We start from the raw sequence: 17896 nt of genomic DNA, 5'->3' as shown, positions 1-17896 counted from the left end.
AAGATGTTTAGTAAATCTATTTTTACAAGCACAGAAAGGCTGATCATTGTTTATATCACAGTGTTTAATCCCCGTTGCTTGAGGAGGCTTTCTTGTGGTTACAGCTCTCTAGCCAAAGGCATTGTCATTAAAATCCCATTTATACAGAACGTGTTGGAAACACTGCTGCAGATCTCTCTAATTTAAGCCACATCAATCAAAGAACATTTATTTTACAAGGTAGCTTGTTTTGTATGTAATCCAACATTGTTTAATTCCCTGAGGTGCAATTTGTTTCATTTTTAAATGATGCATACAACCCCAATATCATATAAAAAGCCTTTGCATGCTTCTGCTAGCTTTGCAGAAAATTGAAGTTCATTCTACGCTACACAGGATAAAATAAAAAGTACCTTTTTAAAATGGGGGACCTAGATGCCAAACAGTGTGGGAAATTTTGTGTATGCTTTACTAAAATTCTGACACTTAGAAACATTGGCTTAAATAGCTTTGTTCAACTCGGTTTCTTTAAGACCTTCAGTTTTAGGGGACCGCTACAATCAACATCACGATATGGATCATGTTCTGTGTTCTCTGATTTACTGCTAAAGCCTCCATTTGTTTATAATAATCCACCCATGTGATGTATTGAAGGCTGCTAAACCATTCAGTTCTGTGTCTTTTGGGCTAAATTGGGTAATTTGTTTTGTTTTAATAAAGAAGGTGTTTTTCTTGGGTCAGATTGTCAAGAAGCAAATTGCTTTGTAATCACATCACACATGGAAAGTTCAGATAATGGCGGACAGAGCATGGCGCTGCTTCTCGGCTGTATGCAAGTATTAGCACAGCTATGTTTTCATTGCAAAGGAAAACATGTCACTTCATTTGCCCCAGTTTAGCCAATAATCACAGCGACTGGCTGGAAGGAGGCAGGCGCCTTGAAGCGATCTGCAAGATGATCAGTAAGCAGTCTACGATCACGATTTTTTAAATTTTTTTTATTTTGAGTCACGTATCAACTGGTCTGCATCCAACACACACACACACACACACACACACACACACACACACACACACACACACACACACACACACACACACACACACACACACACACACACAGATAGAAGCAGGCTTTTGTTTATTGGGTTGTTCAAAGTAAAATTCCACTCAATTGTGCCATGCCGTAGAGTAAAAGGGTGCCAAAATAAAGACAGAATAAAATAAAAAGGGAACAAGTTGTGCCCATTATGTTGAACAATGCTCTATGAACTTGCACTCAAAGAGCAGCACAAACTGCAAAAGCAGTCCTCAGGAAAGAGGCAGGCAGCAAAAGGGGGCCTGTGTGACCATTCAAACAGGCAGCGTGTGGCTGAGGGCCTAGAACAGCCAGCAGTACATTTCCATAACAGGAAAGGTCAGTGTTGTGGCTCCAGGGGCTTTAGAGACGCTAACAAAATCCATTCTGGGAGCTTGCTGCTTTCCTGCTCTACAGTACCAGTTTACTGGACTCCGTTTACTGCTACAGTCTAATATTAAACACTGTAAAGTATATCACCATATATCATCAGTTATCTCTGGACTCAGATTTTCTATATTATATTTAGCACAAATTACTCTGTGGGGATTTTATCTTTTAACAATTGCATTCTAAAGTTGTTTTATCTTGAAAGTAAGAAGTGCCGTCTAGGAAAACTCAGATATCCAATTTATATCCGACACCGCATCCAGCAATATTTCCTAAAATGGAAACAAGAAACCATATTAAACAAATGTTCATATCGTTATACAGTTTTACTGTAGTTTTTACAGCAGTAGCTATGAAGATTTTAAATGCAAAACACATGATTGTTATATTTTAAAGGAATCGTCTTTATGTATTTAGCAACATGTCTGAAAAATAATAAAGTACAATTCTGGATATGTATTACTTGTGTGCAGTGTGTGTGTAGTTTAAAGGGCTTTTTTTATTTATTTTTAAAGATATTAACTTTGTGTAACTGGCAACCAATCTTAACATTTCTTCCACTACTGAAAAAAATAACACATGGTATATAACTGAGCTGAGCTAGAAGTACAGATTCACATACTCTACTTTAAAAAAAAAAAATTTAACAATATGAGAAGCTCAAAATAGATTTTTATTGAAAGCTCAGCAGCATAACATCAGCAAACACTTGCTTGATTATTTCACCTGCCAAAATCATATCAGTTCACTCCTTCATTGAAACGTCACTGCAAATTTTTCACTTTAGAAAATCTGAACCATACAAAAAGTTCAGTTTTAAGCTGTCTTTTTACAAAAGGGGAAAAGAAAAAAACATTGTTGTTCAAGGCTAAAATAATGCTTGGTCATGTCTTTATTTTAGAAACCCCACGGAAAAAACAGCTTTAATTTTGTGGGCAGTTTGTGTAATAAAAACATGCTGTATTCATGTGTTGTGTGTGCAGCTACGTGCTTTGACGTACAGTGTTTGAAGTGGTGTTCCATGCAAAAAAACAGTGGAGGAAGTTGAAACAGCTTCTGGTCTTTCTCTTGGAACAGGCCTTGGGGCCTCAGGGGGCCCATAGGAATAAAACACTCCTCAGCACAGCCTCATATACCTCAACACCTGCAGCACACAAAAGCCCTCTGTGAGCGAAACAGTCACTCAAAAGTCAGAAATGCTTGTCTACGACAAGAAAACAAGGTATGTTGAGCATAATAAGTTAAAAGGTAGACTTGACTTTCTATTAAGCCAACAGGTTGACATAAAATGTATTAATATCATAGCTTTAGTGGAGTAAACTGAATTGATTAATAGCAACTATTTTCACATTTTTTCAGTTTTTTTTATTCTAAGTGATTTTTAAAAAAACGAAATTATAATTTGGCTTTGTCTTGTTTGATCAGACGTGTCATTACATGCCTCAAAAATCGCTGCACGCATACAAAACATTTAACTTATTATTATTTGAGCTTTACTCCAGAAATTAAACAAAATGCACAGAACCCATTCATTTTTTAGGTCCCGACAAGCCCCTTCTACAACCACCTCACAGTATTTTCCCATGGGGCTCCCGAACACTCAAGACTTAAATTGAAAAAATATTGACATTGGAGTGGCTAAAAAGACACAGTGTACCTAATAGATATAATTATCCAACATAATTATCTCCAATGATAACAACAGATAATACCGCTCTGTCTGAGTGCATGTTTGTTGTTGTGTCTGAAAGGATCCTCCCTGGAAAGATGGGCAGTGCCACCTCTGCACCAGCTGAACTCAGCCAGGTGTGGGTGTGGGAGAGTGAGACTGCAGCCTGTCAGGATCAGGCATAAGGCTGAGGTTTGAGGTCACCCACTGTGTGGGTGAATTCCCCCTTTTGGCATCAACAATATTTGGTCCTTGGAAAGTGGAGCATTCACCTTGTAGGAGGTTAAGAAAGAAAAGCAATAAAGCAGTGGGTTTGTATGCATAATCCACTACACAGCAAGATTTTAATAACATTGAGTTGAAGCTCATTAATTTAAGAAATCGTTATGACAGATCTGGAGTCCAAAGAGTGATTTCTCTGTCTGGTCCCACAGACCTAGGCCCATTTACCTAATTAAAAAAACAAACCAGCCGTCTCTGCGGCTCTTGTGTTTACTGCTCTGTGATGGAGGGCATAAAATACAAGCAGCAGTAGAAATGCAAATAGAAGGCATGGTGACATAGAGCCAGATGAAAAGAGGCAAAGGACAAAGAAAGGAGAAATGAACTGATGAGAGAGGAGTCGGCTTTAAGTAAGGCTTTGAGGGAAAAAAACATTTATTTATTGGCTTTTGGTGCAGTGGGAATTGTTTGACATTTGTGTCTAATTATTTCTTACTGAAATGTGATCTCTGCTTGGTAAATATGAAGGCATTGCCAGCAGCTGGTTCAATTAGGATAGCATAATGACTGGAAATATAGGGAAATAGCTTATCTGGATATGCCAAAATGTAAAATAATCTCTAAAGTTCACCAGTTAACATGTAAGCCTTATTTGTTTAATATGTCCAAGAAAATATAAAAATGACTCATTAAATTACAAACACTGGTCTTTTCTGATTTTAGTGTTTGTGCTGTTCTAACTGTGAATATGGTTACACCTGTATTTGTTCTTTTTTGTTGGATTCTTTATTGTGCAACAGCTAATTTTCCAAAAGTTAATTTGTCAGAATTTTATACTTTCTGAATTGTAATTTTTATGTGTTAGCGTACCTTGATTTGAGGTTAGAAAGAAGACAAAAGGTACTGCGGTGAGGCTGGAGAAGAAGAGGAGAAACAGAACAACCCACGGATTGTGGGGACTGAAAGAAGATGAGAGTGAAGGACAGTGAAGTCATAACAGTGTAGCGGGTGGAGGATGAAGGAGGAATGTGAGATGTGCTGTGTGATGAGGTGGAGGCAGAGGGAGGAAGGATGGGGAGATGATGCAGCAGTACGTACAGCAACTAAATGCTGCAGAGGAGATCATCTGAACATATCTTAGTTCCAGTAAGAGGCCCACAGCATCGCCTGATGACTCACCTGCGGTAACACTGCATCACCCAGAGTATGAGATCATCAGTTTAATCTCACCCAGATACAGATCAGCACAAAGCAGAAACAGATTAAAAACATTATTGTTTTATCATCCTTATCTGTTTGGAGAGTATCAGCACTAAAATGTAACATTATCTTTGCTTAACACAACCTGCATTATACTTTATTCTTGATCAATAACTGATGTTGGCATCATCTTCATCTTAATTTACATTACAATATTACACAGGTCAAAGTCATCCACAATCCTAGTGCTGGTTCCAAGCCAGGATAAATGAGTATAGTTGTGTCACAAAGTGCATTTGGCATAAAGTCTTTGCCAAATAAAACATGCAGATCATCAAGAAGTAGATTTTCATATTGAATTGGCCTGGGATAACACCACCGATGATGTCAACAAGGAGGGTGCTGGTGGAAACTGTGCTACTGCTGGGTGATGACAGAGGTGTGTTCTGAGGCAGCAAAAACAAAGGACAGGTTGCATTGTAAGGCCACAGAGGTTTGTGGATGTAGTGAGTGTGAATGTTTGGATTGTTGGTGTGACAGGATAAAAAAGATGCAAGATGAGGAAGGGATGGTGGCGGATGACTCGCAGTAGCGTCTCTTGACAGGAACAGCCAAAAGAAAAGGAAGAAGAAGAAGAGGAAGTAGATGCTGCATAGATCAGATAGAAGGTTGGATGATCTGAATATCTGAGCATTTACTGCCGTTTCTTTCAGTTTTTGAAAAACTTCAAACTAATTACCAGTAAATGATTAATGTCTTTCATGGTCCTGGATCTCTGACCCAGCGTTTTCAGTTTGTTGAGTTTGCTGAGTTTATTTCTAGTTTCTGGCTTTGGTTATTCATCTGTTTCTACCTATTTCCTGTATGAAGCACACGTCTTAGCCTGCGTCTCATTGTGTGTGTGACTTCCTGTTTTATTTTGATAGTCTTCTGTTTACTGTGTATTATGTTCGGTTTTGCTTCCCCTGTCTCTTCAGTCAGATTAGTGTCAGCTGTGCTCCACCTGTGGCCTGTTCGCTCGTTATCCTCTTTGTGTACATATTGTCTGCATTTCTCTCATGGGACAGTCCTCCCTAGCAGTCTGTGGTCACTGGTGTGGCAAAGGTGTGAGTTTCGTTATTCATGTTGTTTTGTGTTTCATTTTACTTTAATTAAACCAGCTTGTGTTTCTCAGTCCAGCATTTGGGTCCCGCCTCTGCCCGTCACACAGCCTTGTGTATAAATGTTGTTCAGCCTCCAAGTAAGCATACTTCTGAGGAGATCACCCTTAAAAGGAAGAAAGAGAGCAAAAGATTGATACTTTGCGGTTCCACTTGCTTTGATCTGCTCCATCTTGTTGGTCAAGACAGGCTACACGAGTGACAACAGTGAAATAAACAGAATCAGAAGTCTAATAGTTTTTAATACCGTCTTATACTACAAACTGCATTTAAGGCAATCATGTGAATTATTCATCTGTCTAATCTGGGTTTCTGCTGATCTGTAAGGGTTAGAGCACAGCACAAAGCACACAGAGTACTTAAGCTGCTGCCCAAACGACACTTCAGTGCTGTGGGACGAGCATTGGGTTACATAGGAGAGCAAAAGCTCACTCGCTTCAATTATGCTACAGAGGAAGAGAGATGGAGAGAGATGAATCAAGGTGGGGGCAGTGGCAAGGGAAAGCAAATGCAAAACAGAAAAACTCTCTAGTTATCTGTCTGATTATTTATTGCCACAACAGAGCTGTTTATTATTATTATTATTGCCGTGATGATGGCCTACGTTAGATCATAACAGAACTGTGTTTCTTAGTGATGCTCTGAAACAGGCGTGGGCGCTGTGAAACCAGATTGGTTACGTGTATTTCAGTAAAGTTGTAAGAATATTTATTTCTCCTACATTTACCTGGAACCGCTGATTATTTTTTTCACGATTCTCCTTCCTTTACAGACATCTGATGGAGATGAGAGACACCAGCTACAGCACTTCCTTTTAAAAACAAAGAAATTCAGCCTCGTCCTGTTTCTGGCGCTACTGGCACGCAAAGCGACCAGCAAACCACCCGGAACTAAAGCAAGCAGATTCCCATCAGGGATGTATAAACTAGTGCCAGGGCATCCTCCAGGGCACATAAACCAGTATGTGCGCATGGAAAGTATTTAACGTCTTTTCATGGCGAGCGCGTTTTTCAGTGCCTGCACGCAGTGAGACGGGCCATAAAGTCCATCAACGAACTATGCGGCTATGGTTGAAATGTGTTTATTTAGTTACCCAGAATGCACAGTGCTTTAAATGCTGATCAACTGTGGTGTGAGCAACACTTGGGGCAGAATATGTTGCATGTTACTTTCCAAAAAGCAGAAGTTATCTTCTAAACCTCTTTCAGACCCCTATTACTAATGACTTCTCAGCACTGTCCTTCATATGAAGTGTGGCATGATAAGGCAACTGCATTTTAAGTTATCCATCAAATCTATATTTTGAAAAACCTTTTACTACTTTTCACTCAAAGCATTTATGTCAGGACCCTTGCTATTTTTTATAGAAGCTGAAATCGAGACTTCTTTGAGATAAAGTGTTGAAAGAAAAAAAAAACATTATGAGGGTTTATTTTGAAACTTTTAATGCTACCTGCTTCATTCCCAATTAATTAAAATTTCTCATGGCTTGCATTACATCTGCTCATATCTAATGAATATGGAACTTCAATAAGCATTATATTGATTAAGAAACTTATAGATCTAAAACAGCTCTGTCAATTCAGTTCAATAGTGATTTTCTAATTTAAATATAAAACTGAAAAACATGAGTGAGAAGGGAAAAACAATCTTCAACCGCAAAACATTTTACAAATGAAAGAAACTGGATTGATCAAACAATCTTGATCACACCCACATATAGCCACTAACTGGTTAGTCATTCACCACCGTGGCCTCAGCTTACGGACCAACATGTGGTATCTTATTATCAAGAACATATTTAGGTTTGGCAGTGAACTTCCACTTAGAGAGTGTATAATTAAGATTTAGAGTACCGGTACTGTTATTCTGAGAAAGGCAACTGATCAAATCCCCCTGACTTTCTAAACGATAAGCATGCTGAACTGTAAATGCCATTCTGGCTGTTTTGTTGTGTAAAATTGTGCGCTTGAGTGTGACTGAGTGGGTGTGAGCCAGCTGGCCCAAAAGTCCAGCAGCAGCAGAAGAAATAAAAAGAGAATTACCCCAGTTTAGACTGTGATCCGTCACACTCCACTCTTCCAGCACCTCTGAAACTGTCAGCACTTAAGCAATAATAGACATCTGTGGGCCATCATCTTCTTTTTTTCTACTGCCATGGTTGACTGAAGAATACACTTTTTTTTTATTCTGATGTTATATATTTAAATATTTTGTATTTTAAAAAATGATCATGATCATCATGATCATTTACAGCACTGCTGTTAAAAACTGTAGTCTGTGTTAACAACTTGTTTTGACTTCTGGGAATTGCTCTCAAGCAGCAGGCTGCATTTCCAGTCAGTCAGGTGACCAGCTCTCGTCAGGGATCTCCCCACGGTCACCTGACATGTGCCCATTCATTTGCTCACGAGCTTTCTCCTCTCTCTCACCTCCCTTTCTTCTTTCACCTTTGACTGCAGCTGCCCCCCTGGTTTAACAGTGGCACCCCCAGCTACCCTCTTCCTCCCATCAAATTTCCCTTCCACATTTCTAATGGGCTAAAATCCCCCCTGTCCTCCTGCTGTTTCATCGCTTTGCCTTTTCCTCTACAGGGACTTAATTCGCCCTCTGTTCGTGCCCGCTCTTTGAATTATTCAGTGAGCTGCTGCTGCTCACCACAAAGAGCCATCTCTAACACACTGACACAGAAGTGGGGTAAAAGCAGGTACAGTGACAGTATGATGGCAGAGTGTGAGGGAAGTGGTGGGAGGGTGATAGACTGATGGCAGCAGGTGGTCTGGCTGGGAGCTTCTCAGGAAACCCCACACTTATCTTCCTCATCCTCCACCATCTCCTCAGCTCGGGCAGCCCAAATCACATAACCCTGGTTTATAACTAGCTGTCATGGTAGGCGAACTAGAAATAGATGGCATACTTGACGGCAAGCCTGATCTGATACAGAAAGCAGCAGGGTGCGTGCTGCGGGGAGGATCGTGTGTCCTGGGCGGCCATCATGACAAAGCAAATCTGCCCACAGCCTCGTGCAGAACTGAACGTCAGCCTGAAGTGGAAACGCCACTCATTTCTTTTAAGTTGTTAGCATGTGGGCCAGGACAAGCCTATTGAGCAGAGGAAAACAGAATCCAGCCATTCACATCATGACCTTCTGATAACTGCTATCAATGTTTTTGGACTTATCACTGTAGTTTGTTGAATATTTAATAACTTTAATTGTGTGGCTTAATCTTTGTTTTAATATAAATATTTAAACTTTTGTAATATCTTGCTGAGACTTTGATAAGAATATTCATAACTTACTGATAGCTGAAAATATCATAAAGGTTAATATGAAGCATGTTATTACTTATTAGCAATTATAGGTTAGCAATAAGATTAAAAAAACTGGGATAAACAGACACTCCTGCTCTTTCCAATCTTAGCATTATGCAAACTTACATATACTGGTTTAAACTCCCTAAGACAAACAGGAAAAGAAAGCAAATCATGCTTTCATTCTTTTAAATTCAAAGCCCATGGCCATGTGCCGATGATGCCATCTGCCCTCTTGTTAGCACCATCAAATAGCAGCTAAACACAGCAGCCAATATTGCTGCTGACATGACACAACCTTATGAAAAACTCTTTAATGCTTGAGTACCTCTGTTGCTCGAAACCACTGAATCATCTGAATGTCGCTGATGAAGACGCTTCACCCCTTTATTGGAGGCATGAAATGACTTACTTCAGTAAATCAAAAGGAGCAAAAGTGACACAAGATAATCAAGTTAATAAAATATATAAATCTAGACAGATCTGTATGTGTGAGGCTTAGCTAGTTCACAGACCATATTGGAAACTTGTATTTTTTATTCTTCTTCTTTTTATTGTATTTATTTTCGCTCATAGCTCATCTCAAACTGAGTTGAGGGCACTTTAAAAGATTTGCTGCATTGTCAGTTATAGGGATTGAGGCTGACATGATTGCACACAGCAGCAACCAACTGAAAATAAGCTGTTTTCAGTTGGGCAGCTTCCTGTAAACTGTTTTCTGCTGAAGGTTTGATTCCTAAACCAGAAAATGTGCTCCTAGTAAATTCCTTTAAGTGTTTCCGCGAAAGGCTTCAGTGTCCATGAGGACTCTCAGTTATGTCATACCTTTTAGCAATTTAAACTTGTTTGTCCAGTTTCTGAGTTTGCGAGTGAGCTCTAATTTTCAAACACAGCACAGCGTACATACAATTATTCACACAACATACAGTAATATACATACTATTCCCTTGTGTCTCACTTTATGTGGTATTCTCTGTTTGAGGGAAAACCCTGATTGTAAGTCCCATGCAAATACTGAGGGGAAAGGGTGGAAGAAAGCCCCCCCGGTACGTGAGGCACATGCTTCACTGAACACTGAGGCACACCAAAGCACACTGGTGCTGCTGTGGGAGGTGTTGCAATGTCAGGAACTAGAGGCTGAGGAACTCCTGACCTTTCCTATCATCTGTACTTTCTGTCAATCTGACATCTATGCATCACTGAGTGTCATTGTGAAATGTGGGAGGGCTGGGAGAATGAAAACCGATTTTTAAAAAACAACAGAAAACAGAGTATGAACAATGCTTTCAGTAAGCACAGCACACACAACAGATTAGTTTTGCATGTTAATGTATGTGTTTCTGACTGAAAGTGAAACAGAAATGAAAACAGAAGAAAAGGCAAACAAAAAAGAAAGTAATAGGTGAGATCAGTCAGAGGAAAAAGAGTGTAGGGTGAAAAATGTGAAATGAATATGACCAAGTGGCAAACATATGAGCAAGATTTACTTTTTTAATATAAATGACTCCAGGTGGCACAGACATACAGCCCTACAGAGTGATATTATAGGATGAGGTGATGTTTGGGGGAGATAGCGTGTATGGTAATACCCCTGACGGGACTATTTCTGGACTGTCTGTAAAAGCCTGTGTGTGAATTCATGTGTGTATATGAGTGTCTCTGTATGTGAATACGAGTGATTCAGTGTGTGTGTATGTGTGATGTAGACCATGCAGAGTCAGTCAGTCTGTCGTGGGGCTGTGGGGGATTCCTGTTTAGTCCTCCAGTGAATTTCTGGGGGCTCACTGCAGGGAACAGGCGGGGCTGCTCGAGGGTGGGGGGGGACTATCAGTTACTCTTGATGATGTGTCCAGTTTCTGTTGTTTATAGTTCCTGTCTCCTTGCTTCACTTCTTTTCTCTGCTCGCATCTCTTTTTCAACCACTCGAGTTAAGGAACAACACAGAAACCACACAGCGCCCTCAGCAAACGCATATATTCTTCATATTCTGCTTTTCATCGTTTTTAACCACTTTGCCTCGTCACAAACAGCGTCACTGAGTGCGCAAAAAACAAAACTCAGCTAGTATCTAAAGTGATGCATCTTCTGTAAATACAGTATTTTTATTTTGACACTTTCATATGGCTGAATGGATGTCCTAGTTTGTTTATGCCAACTTGTCTTAAAAGGAAAACTCACTTTCAGTCAATGCCTCTTACACAACTAGATCTGTATCAAGATAAACTGTCCACTGAATGCTAGTGAGTTTTTATGATACCCATGAGAACAGCAGTAAAAAGAAGCAACAGGAATGTTGTGGAAGGCTTGAAGTTTGAATCACCCTGAACACAAGATATAGTTTTGGATTCACGGCTAAGTTGTAGCTTTCACTTGGTGGCCAGTGCTCCACTGGAAGTGTGGGTATCCACTAACAACAGGACTTTTGGTTTAATCCCATCGCCTTGCATGGTGGACTTTGCGTCCTAATGGCGGAATGAGGGAGAATGTGTGAGCAAATTATCATATATCACAATGACACATTGGACACTTGTTATGACGGGACACCAAAATTGGTTTTGTACGAGGCAGTGAACATGTTTTGAAGGTTGTTAAATCGGACATTTTAACATGGAAGTCACTTTTGGAGTTGTTCTTAACAACCCAAGTTATGGGTCAGCCAGTGCATAAGAATTTAATCATTTTTATTGATTGAAAGTCTTTCTTATAGTATGTACTCAGCCTGAGAAAGGACAAAATATTCTAACAGACTCTTTTGCATTACAAATCATATGGTAAACAGGTTCCTATCACACCACTTTTAACTTCTGCTTTTTTTCAGCGGCATCCTTAACTCTATAAGTTTTTTCCTGTACGCAAACAGCTTTTTTATTTTTTATTTTTTCATCTCTGTGCTTTATCTCCTCTGCAGATGGTTTGACCTCCAGTCACACCCTAACCCTTGCTTCATCGATCTCTGGTCTTCCTCTTTCAGAATTCTGAAATCTCAGATGTACGTGTTACGCGTCTGCAGTCTTCACAACCTCGAAGGACCGCGGTGAGGTCAGAGGTGAAGCGTCCCTTTCTGCTCTTCAAAACGTGACACTCAAGAGAAGCGGCAACTTAGATCCGGATGAGTGACTGTGCATGTGTGTGCATGCGTGTTCATCTGTGTAATATGATACTGAGTAAACAAAGTGCAGCGTGTTCTGGGGAGAAATTGTTTATTTAAATTAGAGGCTGACTGGTCTGTGAACATGCGTGTGAACTACAGGCTTGTGTACATGAGTGTAGTTACATATGTGCGATATTGTGAAGAAAATGAGTAGATGAATACACCGCTGAATAGTTGACAATTTGACGAAAGGGTGTCATTTCTCTGTGGAAAACCCAACTTCCTTACATTTGCCTTCCTGCGATGTGTGGCGTGTTTCTCCCAGCCTGTCAGTTTGATACACACGTACGCGTGGAGTAACATAAGTGGGACACATAGACACACACGCACACAAAGAAGCCCAGCTGTCAATCAGCATTCAGTAAGAGGCATGAAACAGACACGCTATTCTGTCCCTTGGCACAGGTCCCTAAACTGTGGCCTAGCTGCTGTAGAGAGAGCACTGTGTGTCACACGCTACAGATACAGCCTAGTCTCTGTCATGCACAAATAACCTCTCCCTCGTTCTTTCTGTCTCTCACTCTTGCTCTTTCTTCCTGACACAAACCCAGCATTCATCTGCATACATACATCTGTGTACATGTATGTATAAAGAACATTTTTCATAGCGAAACAAAAAAAAAAAGAAGAAGAAATCTGTCAGAGAGCTGGCTCAGAAAATCCCCTTCATTGAACATGTTCACCCCAAACAGACAGCATGTGTGTCTGTGTGTGCAGACACAATACACGTGCAACAATTGTGACTGTTGGCACAGCACCCCCACACACCTGATTCTCAAACCTTCTGTTTGCAAGAGGCAACCAATCAAAAGAGAGTGTGGTAGGTGGGCTAAAATGGCTTGTTTCGCACAGAAAATGAGATCTCTAGCTACACCAAGTGTAATTATGATCATTTTCAACTGTGTCTCATGCATAGCTACTCTAGTATAGTCAGAGACTAAACAAATGCAGCTGGGATTGAGCATAAGAGGTGCACTTACATTACTATTGTGGAATATTAACCGTTTTTATCAAAGCTTGGTGACAGGGTGGTGCAGTGGTTAGCATCAGAGGCTTCAAAGCTGCTGGCAGACTGAGGCCTTTCATTTTTATTGGTCCTCTCTGGGTACTCTGGCTTCTTTCCTCAGTGCAAAGACCTGCATTGTTAGACTGGTTGGTGATTTTAAATTGGCAATAATTGTGGATGTGACTGGGAATCATTACTTTTTGTCTCTCTACTTTAGGCCTAGAATGGATTCTCAAACTGTCCAGCATGTACCCCATCTCGCACTCACTGCCAGTGAAGCTAAGCTACAGCCGCTCCCATCTTCAAGCGAAGATAGAGGTGGTTGTAGCTCAGGAGGTGGAGCAAAACATGGGTGAATGAGGCAAGCTGTATAACGAGCTTTGAGTGCTCAGGTAAAGTAGAGAAATGCTTTATAAGAACCAGTGCATTTACCATTTACCAGTTCGCCCACAACCATAAACTAGATAACATTTCAAGAAAATGCCAAATACTATCTTGGCAGTAAATGATGTGATACAGTCTACAGCCTAGCTTTCAATATTACTAAAATAGAAGCTATGCACCAAAATTGAACAAAAATATGTGCACAAGACATGTGGTGACATACTTCTGGCAGCATACAGAAGCTTCAGGCTTCCCCTAACCCTAACCCCCACATGTACTGTTTTACTTACTATGCTCCAGTTCCTTGATTCACTTGGTGTATGAAATTTGCATCAGTTGATGTCATACTTGTTGTATTTCTGGAGCAGTGGCACTCTGGCAGCAGGCACAGTGGCTCCTTTAGACATTACCTCACATTCAAAATCACACATGTATCCTTACTAACTGACAAACAGACACATGTGTTGTATGGGCGCAAAAGCAAACTGTAGAAAACAGTAGAAAGAAACAAGTTGAGGCTTTAAGTCTTAACCTAAGGTGATGTGAGGGCCCATCTCCTTATTCTGGAGAAAACTGAAGTTTGTCCGACGAGCAGGGCGAGGCCTGGGATTAAAAGAAGTGGAAAAGGAGCGCACATGAAGACTCAGGAAAACTCCAGAATAGTTGATTTAGACTTTATTAACACTACAGCGTGCTGACATTTCAAATTAATTAATGTATTAAAAACTGCACAAACCATCACAATGATCACATTTTATTAGCAGGTGTATCCCTTTGAAATGATTACATTTGCCCGTCCACCACCTCCCAATGAAAAGAACTCCCAGTGCTTATTAATCTAACAGTCATTTTTTCATTTCTCACATGGAGGGAAACTACAGCGGCCTGGCTGGCACTGACCTTCAAGTAAAGTCTTCCAACTCACACAGAAGCCATAATGAGACTTTTCCTTCCAGAGGCTTTTCTGCAGTCGCTCCCCAAACGACCGCAGGAAATGGAATCTTCTGAAAGGATCAAAACAAGTCAAGAGTTGCGAATAGTTTGAGTTTCCGATAAAGACAATGCGCCAGATTCCAGCGCCTTCAGGGACATAGACATATCACAATGAATCCTCTGTGTTTCTAAAATGGAACACGCCCACTTGCGCGCGCACACACACACACACACACACACACACACACACACACACACACACACACACACACACACCCGCACATGCACACAGAATATATATATAGTCTTAGGAACCACTCAAATACACACACAAAACACACATAGTGTTTATTAATAACTGGGAGATCCTGGGAAACAGTGAAGTATTGCAGTGAGGTTTTTTTTGTGGAGTCTTTTTCATACCTGTTAGTCAGGGCTTAGTGTGGTGCATGTCTCTGCATATCCTGAACTCTAGGTTTAAGTGTGTGTGTATGTGTAGTCCTCTAGGCTTCTAATTTTAACAGTGCTCTGCCTTTGTTTGGGGCAAGAAGGTAATTGAGAAATTCTGTTTCTGCCTGTATGTAGGTGTGGTTAGTGTGTGCCCAGGGTCAGGCAGCCCATTAGCAAGACCTCCTCTCCTCTGATTGCCTCCTTTCAGCAGCCAGTTTGACAGCTCTGTAATCTACAGTTACTCAGTGGGTTCATCATTGTAGGTCTGTTTGTGCATGGGTGTACACGAGTGTGTGCATGTGCATATGCGCAGAGTATGTGTGTGATGGCTGGTTGCTTGGACAAGTCACAGATTAACCACTATTTTTCCTTCTGCTTATCCTTGTTGGTCATAAATATGTGTATAAACTCACACTGAGATAAAAAAAAAAAAAAAGAAAAAAGAAAAAAGAAAGACAAATTCATGACACACAATTCATGACAGTTAAATGCATGTTGTGTTAAACTGTGACATAATGTGTTTTAAAGACTGTGGGAATCAAAAATTTAGCAAATAGAAATTACTTACCTGTAGAAGTTACTGGCAAAAGCCACTATAGGAGCAAAAATGGAAAACATGATGATATCCAGCTGTAAAAATCCAAAGCTGTTGCCAAGTCAAATTGAAAATGTCTTACTTCATGCGGTTAAGTACACAGGTTTTCATCATATATGACAGTTTATGTATTTAATCTCCAAAACGGCACAAATATGGAAAGATCTTTTAATGGGTGTTGATTTGCCACCCATTAAAAAAGTAGAGAACATCTGACATGTATGATACTGCAAAGAACTCCCTAGCTGCTATAGGTGAAGTGAGTAATGCTCACCAATTCAGAAAATGCATTTGCTTTTAAAACATCAGGTTAAGAAGCTGCACGTATTTTGGAACTCGCCATTCTTTTGTGAGTTAGGCTTCCTCAGTATCCTCAATAACTTGATGACGCTGCAGCGTATGTGTATGGTCATTGTGCTTTATTCAACTATTTTATTTTATGTTATTGTATACTTCATTAATTTAAAAGCCTCACTGAAAATAAAAATATAATTTTCGAGAATGACCTGGCCAAGAGGGGAAGAGAAATAACAGTTATAATACAAACAAACATAATGTACTGATTATACGTACCTAAAGATTAAGAAAATAGTTACAAACTAATTTCAGTGCAGCAATCACAAAAGTAGTCTTTTTTTGATACATTTGCACCAAGTTATGCTGTTTCACATTTTTGCTAGCAAATACATTCAGATAGCATCTAGGAAGAAATGATGAGAAGATGTTAAATTTCCAGATATCTTCCCATTTGTCCCATCCAGTCACCTGCAAAGTTTGGTCTGGAAACAGGAATGAATTAGTATTCTGGGATCATTTAAATGTCTCCCTGATTGTATTCCTTGATGGGTAATAATAACATCCAAGCACTGTGCATGGTGACTGCAAATGCATGCATTATATTAAATTTACTCACATTAACATGTATCTAAATTTAAAGATGCAAAATCATGACTTATCTCCATGTTCTCAAGGCTTACAGGTCACTCACATAGTGTTGCTCTTTCACACACATTCACACACGCTACACTTAGAGTGGGGGGTAGTGGTTAGCAAAAAGAGAAGTCAGCTTTAAAGAGAATGCTTTCATCTTTCCCACAAGCAGGCTGAGAGTCATCTTATCTCTGAGGCTTGGCCGGGCTATCTAGAGTAAACCGCAGAGTCTGCAGGAAAAAAAGGTAAAATTGATGGTGCAGTCCAGTTTCTCCCTGTTAAACATTAGTCCCAGGAATTCCCCATGGCTTTGTGCACATGTGTATGTGCGAGTGTGTGTGTGCAAGCATGCGCGTGTGTGTGTTTGGACCAGGTTGTTTCAGTGTTGTGGGGACGCACTTCTGTTTAAACATTCACTATTTGGCTGCATTTGTTTCTTATGACGACAAGAAAAAGCAAGTCCCCGTAGCTTAGGTCAGTATATTTTAAGGTTTTAAGCTTTTTTTAAAGTTATTGTAAAGGCAATGGTTAAGCAAGGAGTAGTTATGGTTACGGTTAGACTCTCCAGGAAATGAATGTAAGTCAGTGCAATGTCCTGGGTTACGTGCACACAGTGTGTGTGTGTGTGTGTTTGTAAGAGAGAGAAAGAGAAACACAGTACTTACACCATCAGATTTCTCAGAAGATAGCACCTGTTCTGAAGAACAGGGAAATAGCATTCCTGCAGTCTTTGTGTTTGAGGAAGGTTATGTCAAAAACAAAAAACAAACATCTAAAAGGAATACCATGCGTGCAATGCATCTCATCCCTGGAAGTCACATACCAGTGTTTTGTAAAATGCTGCCCCTGTCTTACGATTATCAAACTTTGGGGGTAACATTCTCAAATCACTGATGTAATGCATAATGAAACACCACCAGAGGACATCTTGTGTATAAATCTGCAGGAATGAGATCCATACCCTGGTGTGTAGCTGCTGTCACTAACTGAAGACTTCTGTGTGAAGGAGTGGACTAGGTTTAAATAAGTGGCTTCTTACTCTGCCCATACATATCCCCTCACTGGGGATAAACACCTCTCTTGTGTTGTATACCTCCTCCTGTTGCAGACTTTGGAGCAAGGTGTAAAAAATGAAAATAACAGGAAAAGAAAGATAAATATAGAGGTGGATCATAGAAAACCTATGAAAGAATGACACACAACAATGAACATCTGCCACCCTGCATCTCACACACTGCTCTACCATGCTCTCCATGAAGCAGCAGGCCTTTACCTGATCCACCAAAACAGAGGAATCTGTTAAACACAACACACTTAAATACTCTCCCAGATTCTTAAGTGTGACTGTGAAATATAAACAGCAACAAAATGCAAAAGCAAGCAGGTTTTTTTCACTTGACACAGACAGAAAGGCACATCCACAATTCCAAAAAGTTG

At 40.1% G+C, this 17896-nt stretch overlaps 1 long non-coding RNA gene across 2 annotated transcripts; it reads right to left on the bottom strand.

Moving 5' to 3' along the window:
• Positions 1–1103: 1103 nt before the first annotated feature.
• LOC113016929 (uncharacterized) lies at positions 1104–16316 on the bottom strand. 2 transcript variants are annotated; one of them, XR_013905075.1, is made up of 5 exons: positions 14452–16316; positions 13842–14154; positions 5685–5804; positions 2449–3388; positions 1104–1719 (listed from the first exon to the last, which is right to left on the bottom strand). It is a non-coding gene; the product is annotated as an uncharacterized LOC113016929 (long non-coding RNA). The 2 variants fall into 2 exon arrangements; XR_003271331.2 differs by lacking the exon at positions 1104–1719 and having other exon boundaries at positions 2103–3388.
• Positions 16317–17896: the final 1580 nt, after the last annotated feature.

Source organism: Astatotilapia calliptera, chromosome 23, assembly GCF_964374335.1.
Source record: "Astatotilapia calliptera chromosome 23, fAstCal68.1, whole genome shotgun sequence".
NCBI classification, from domain to species: Eukaryota; Metazoa; Chordata; class Actinopteri; order Cichliformes; family Cichlidae; genus Astatotilapia; species Astatotilapia calliptera.
The sequence above is the reverse complement of the archived record's forward strand: the minus strand, read 5'-3'. Positions and strand labels throughout refer to the sequence as shown.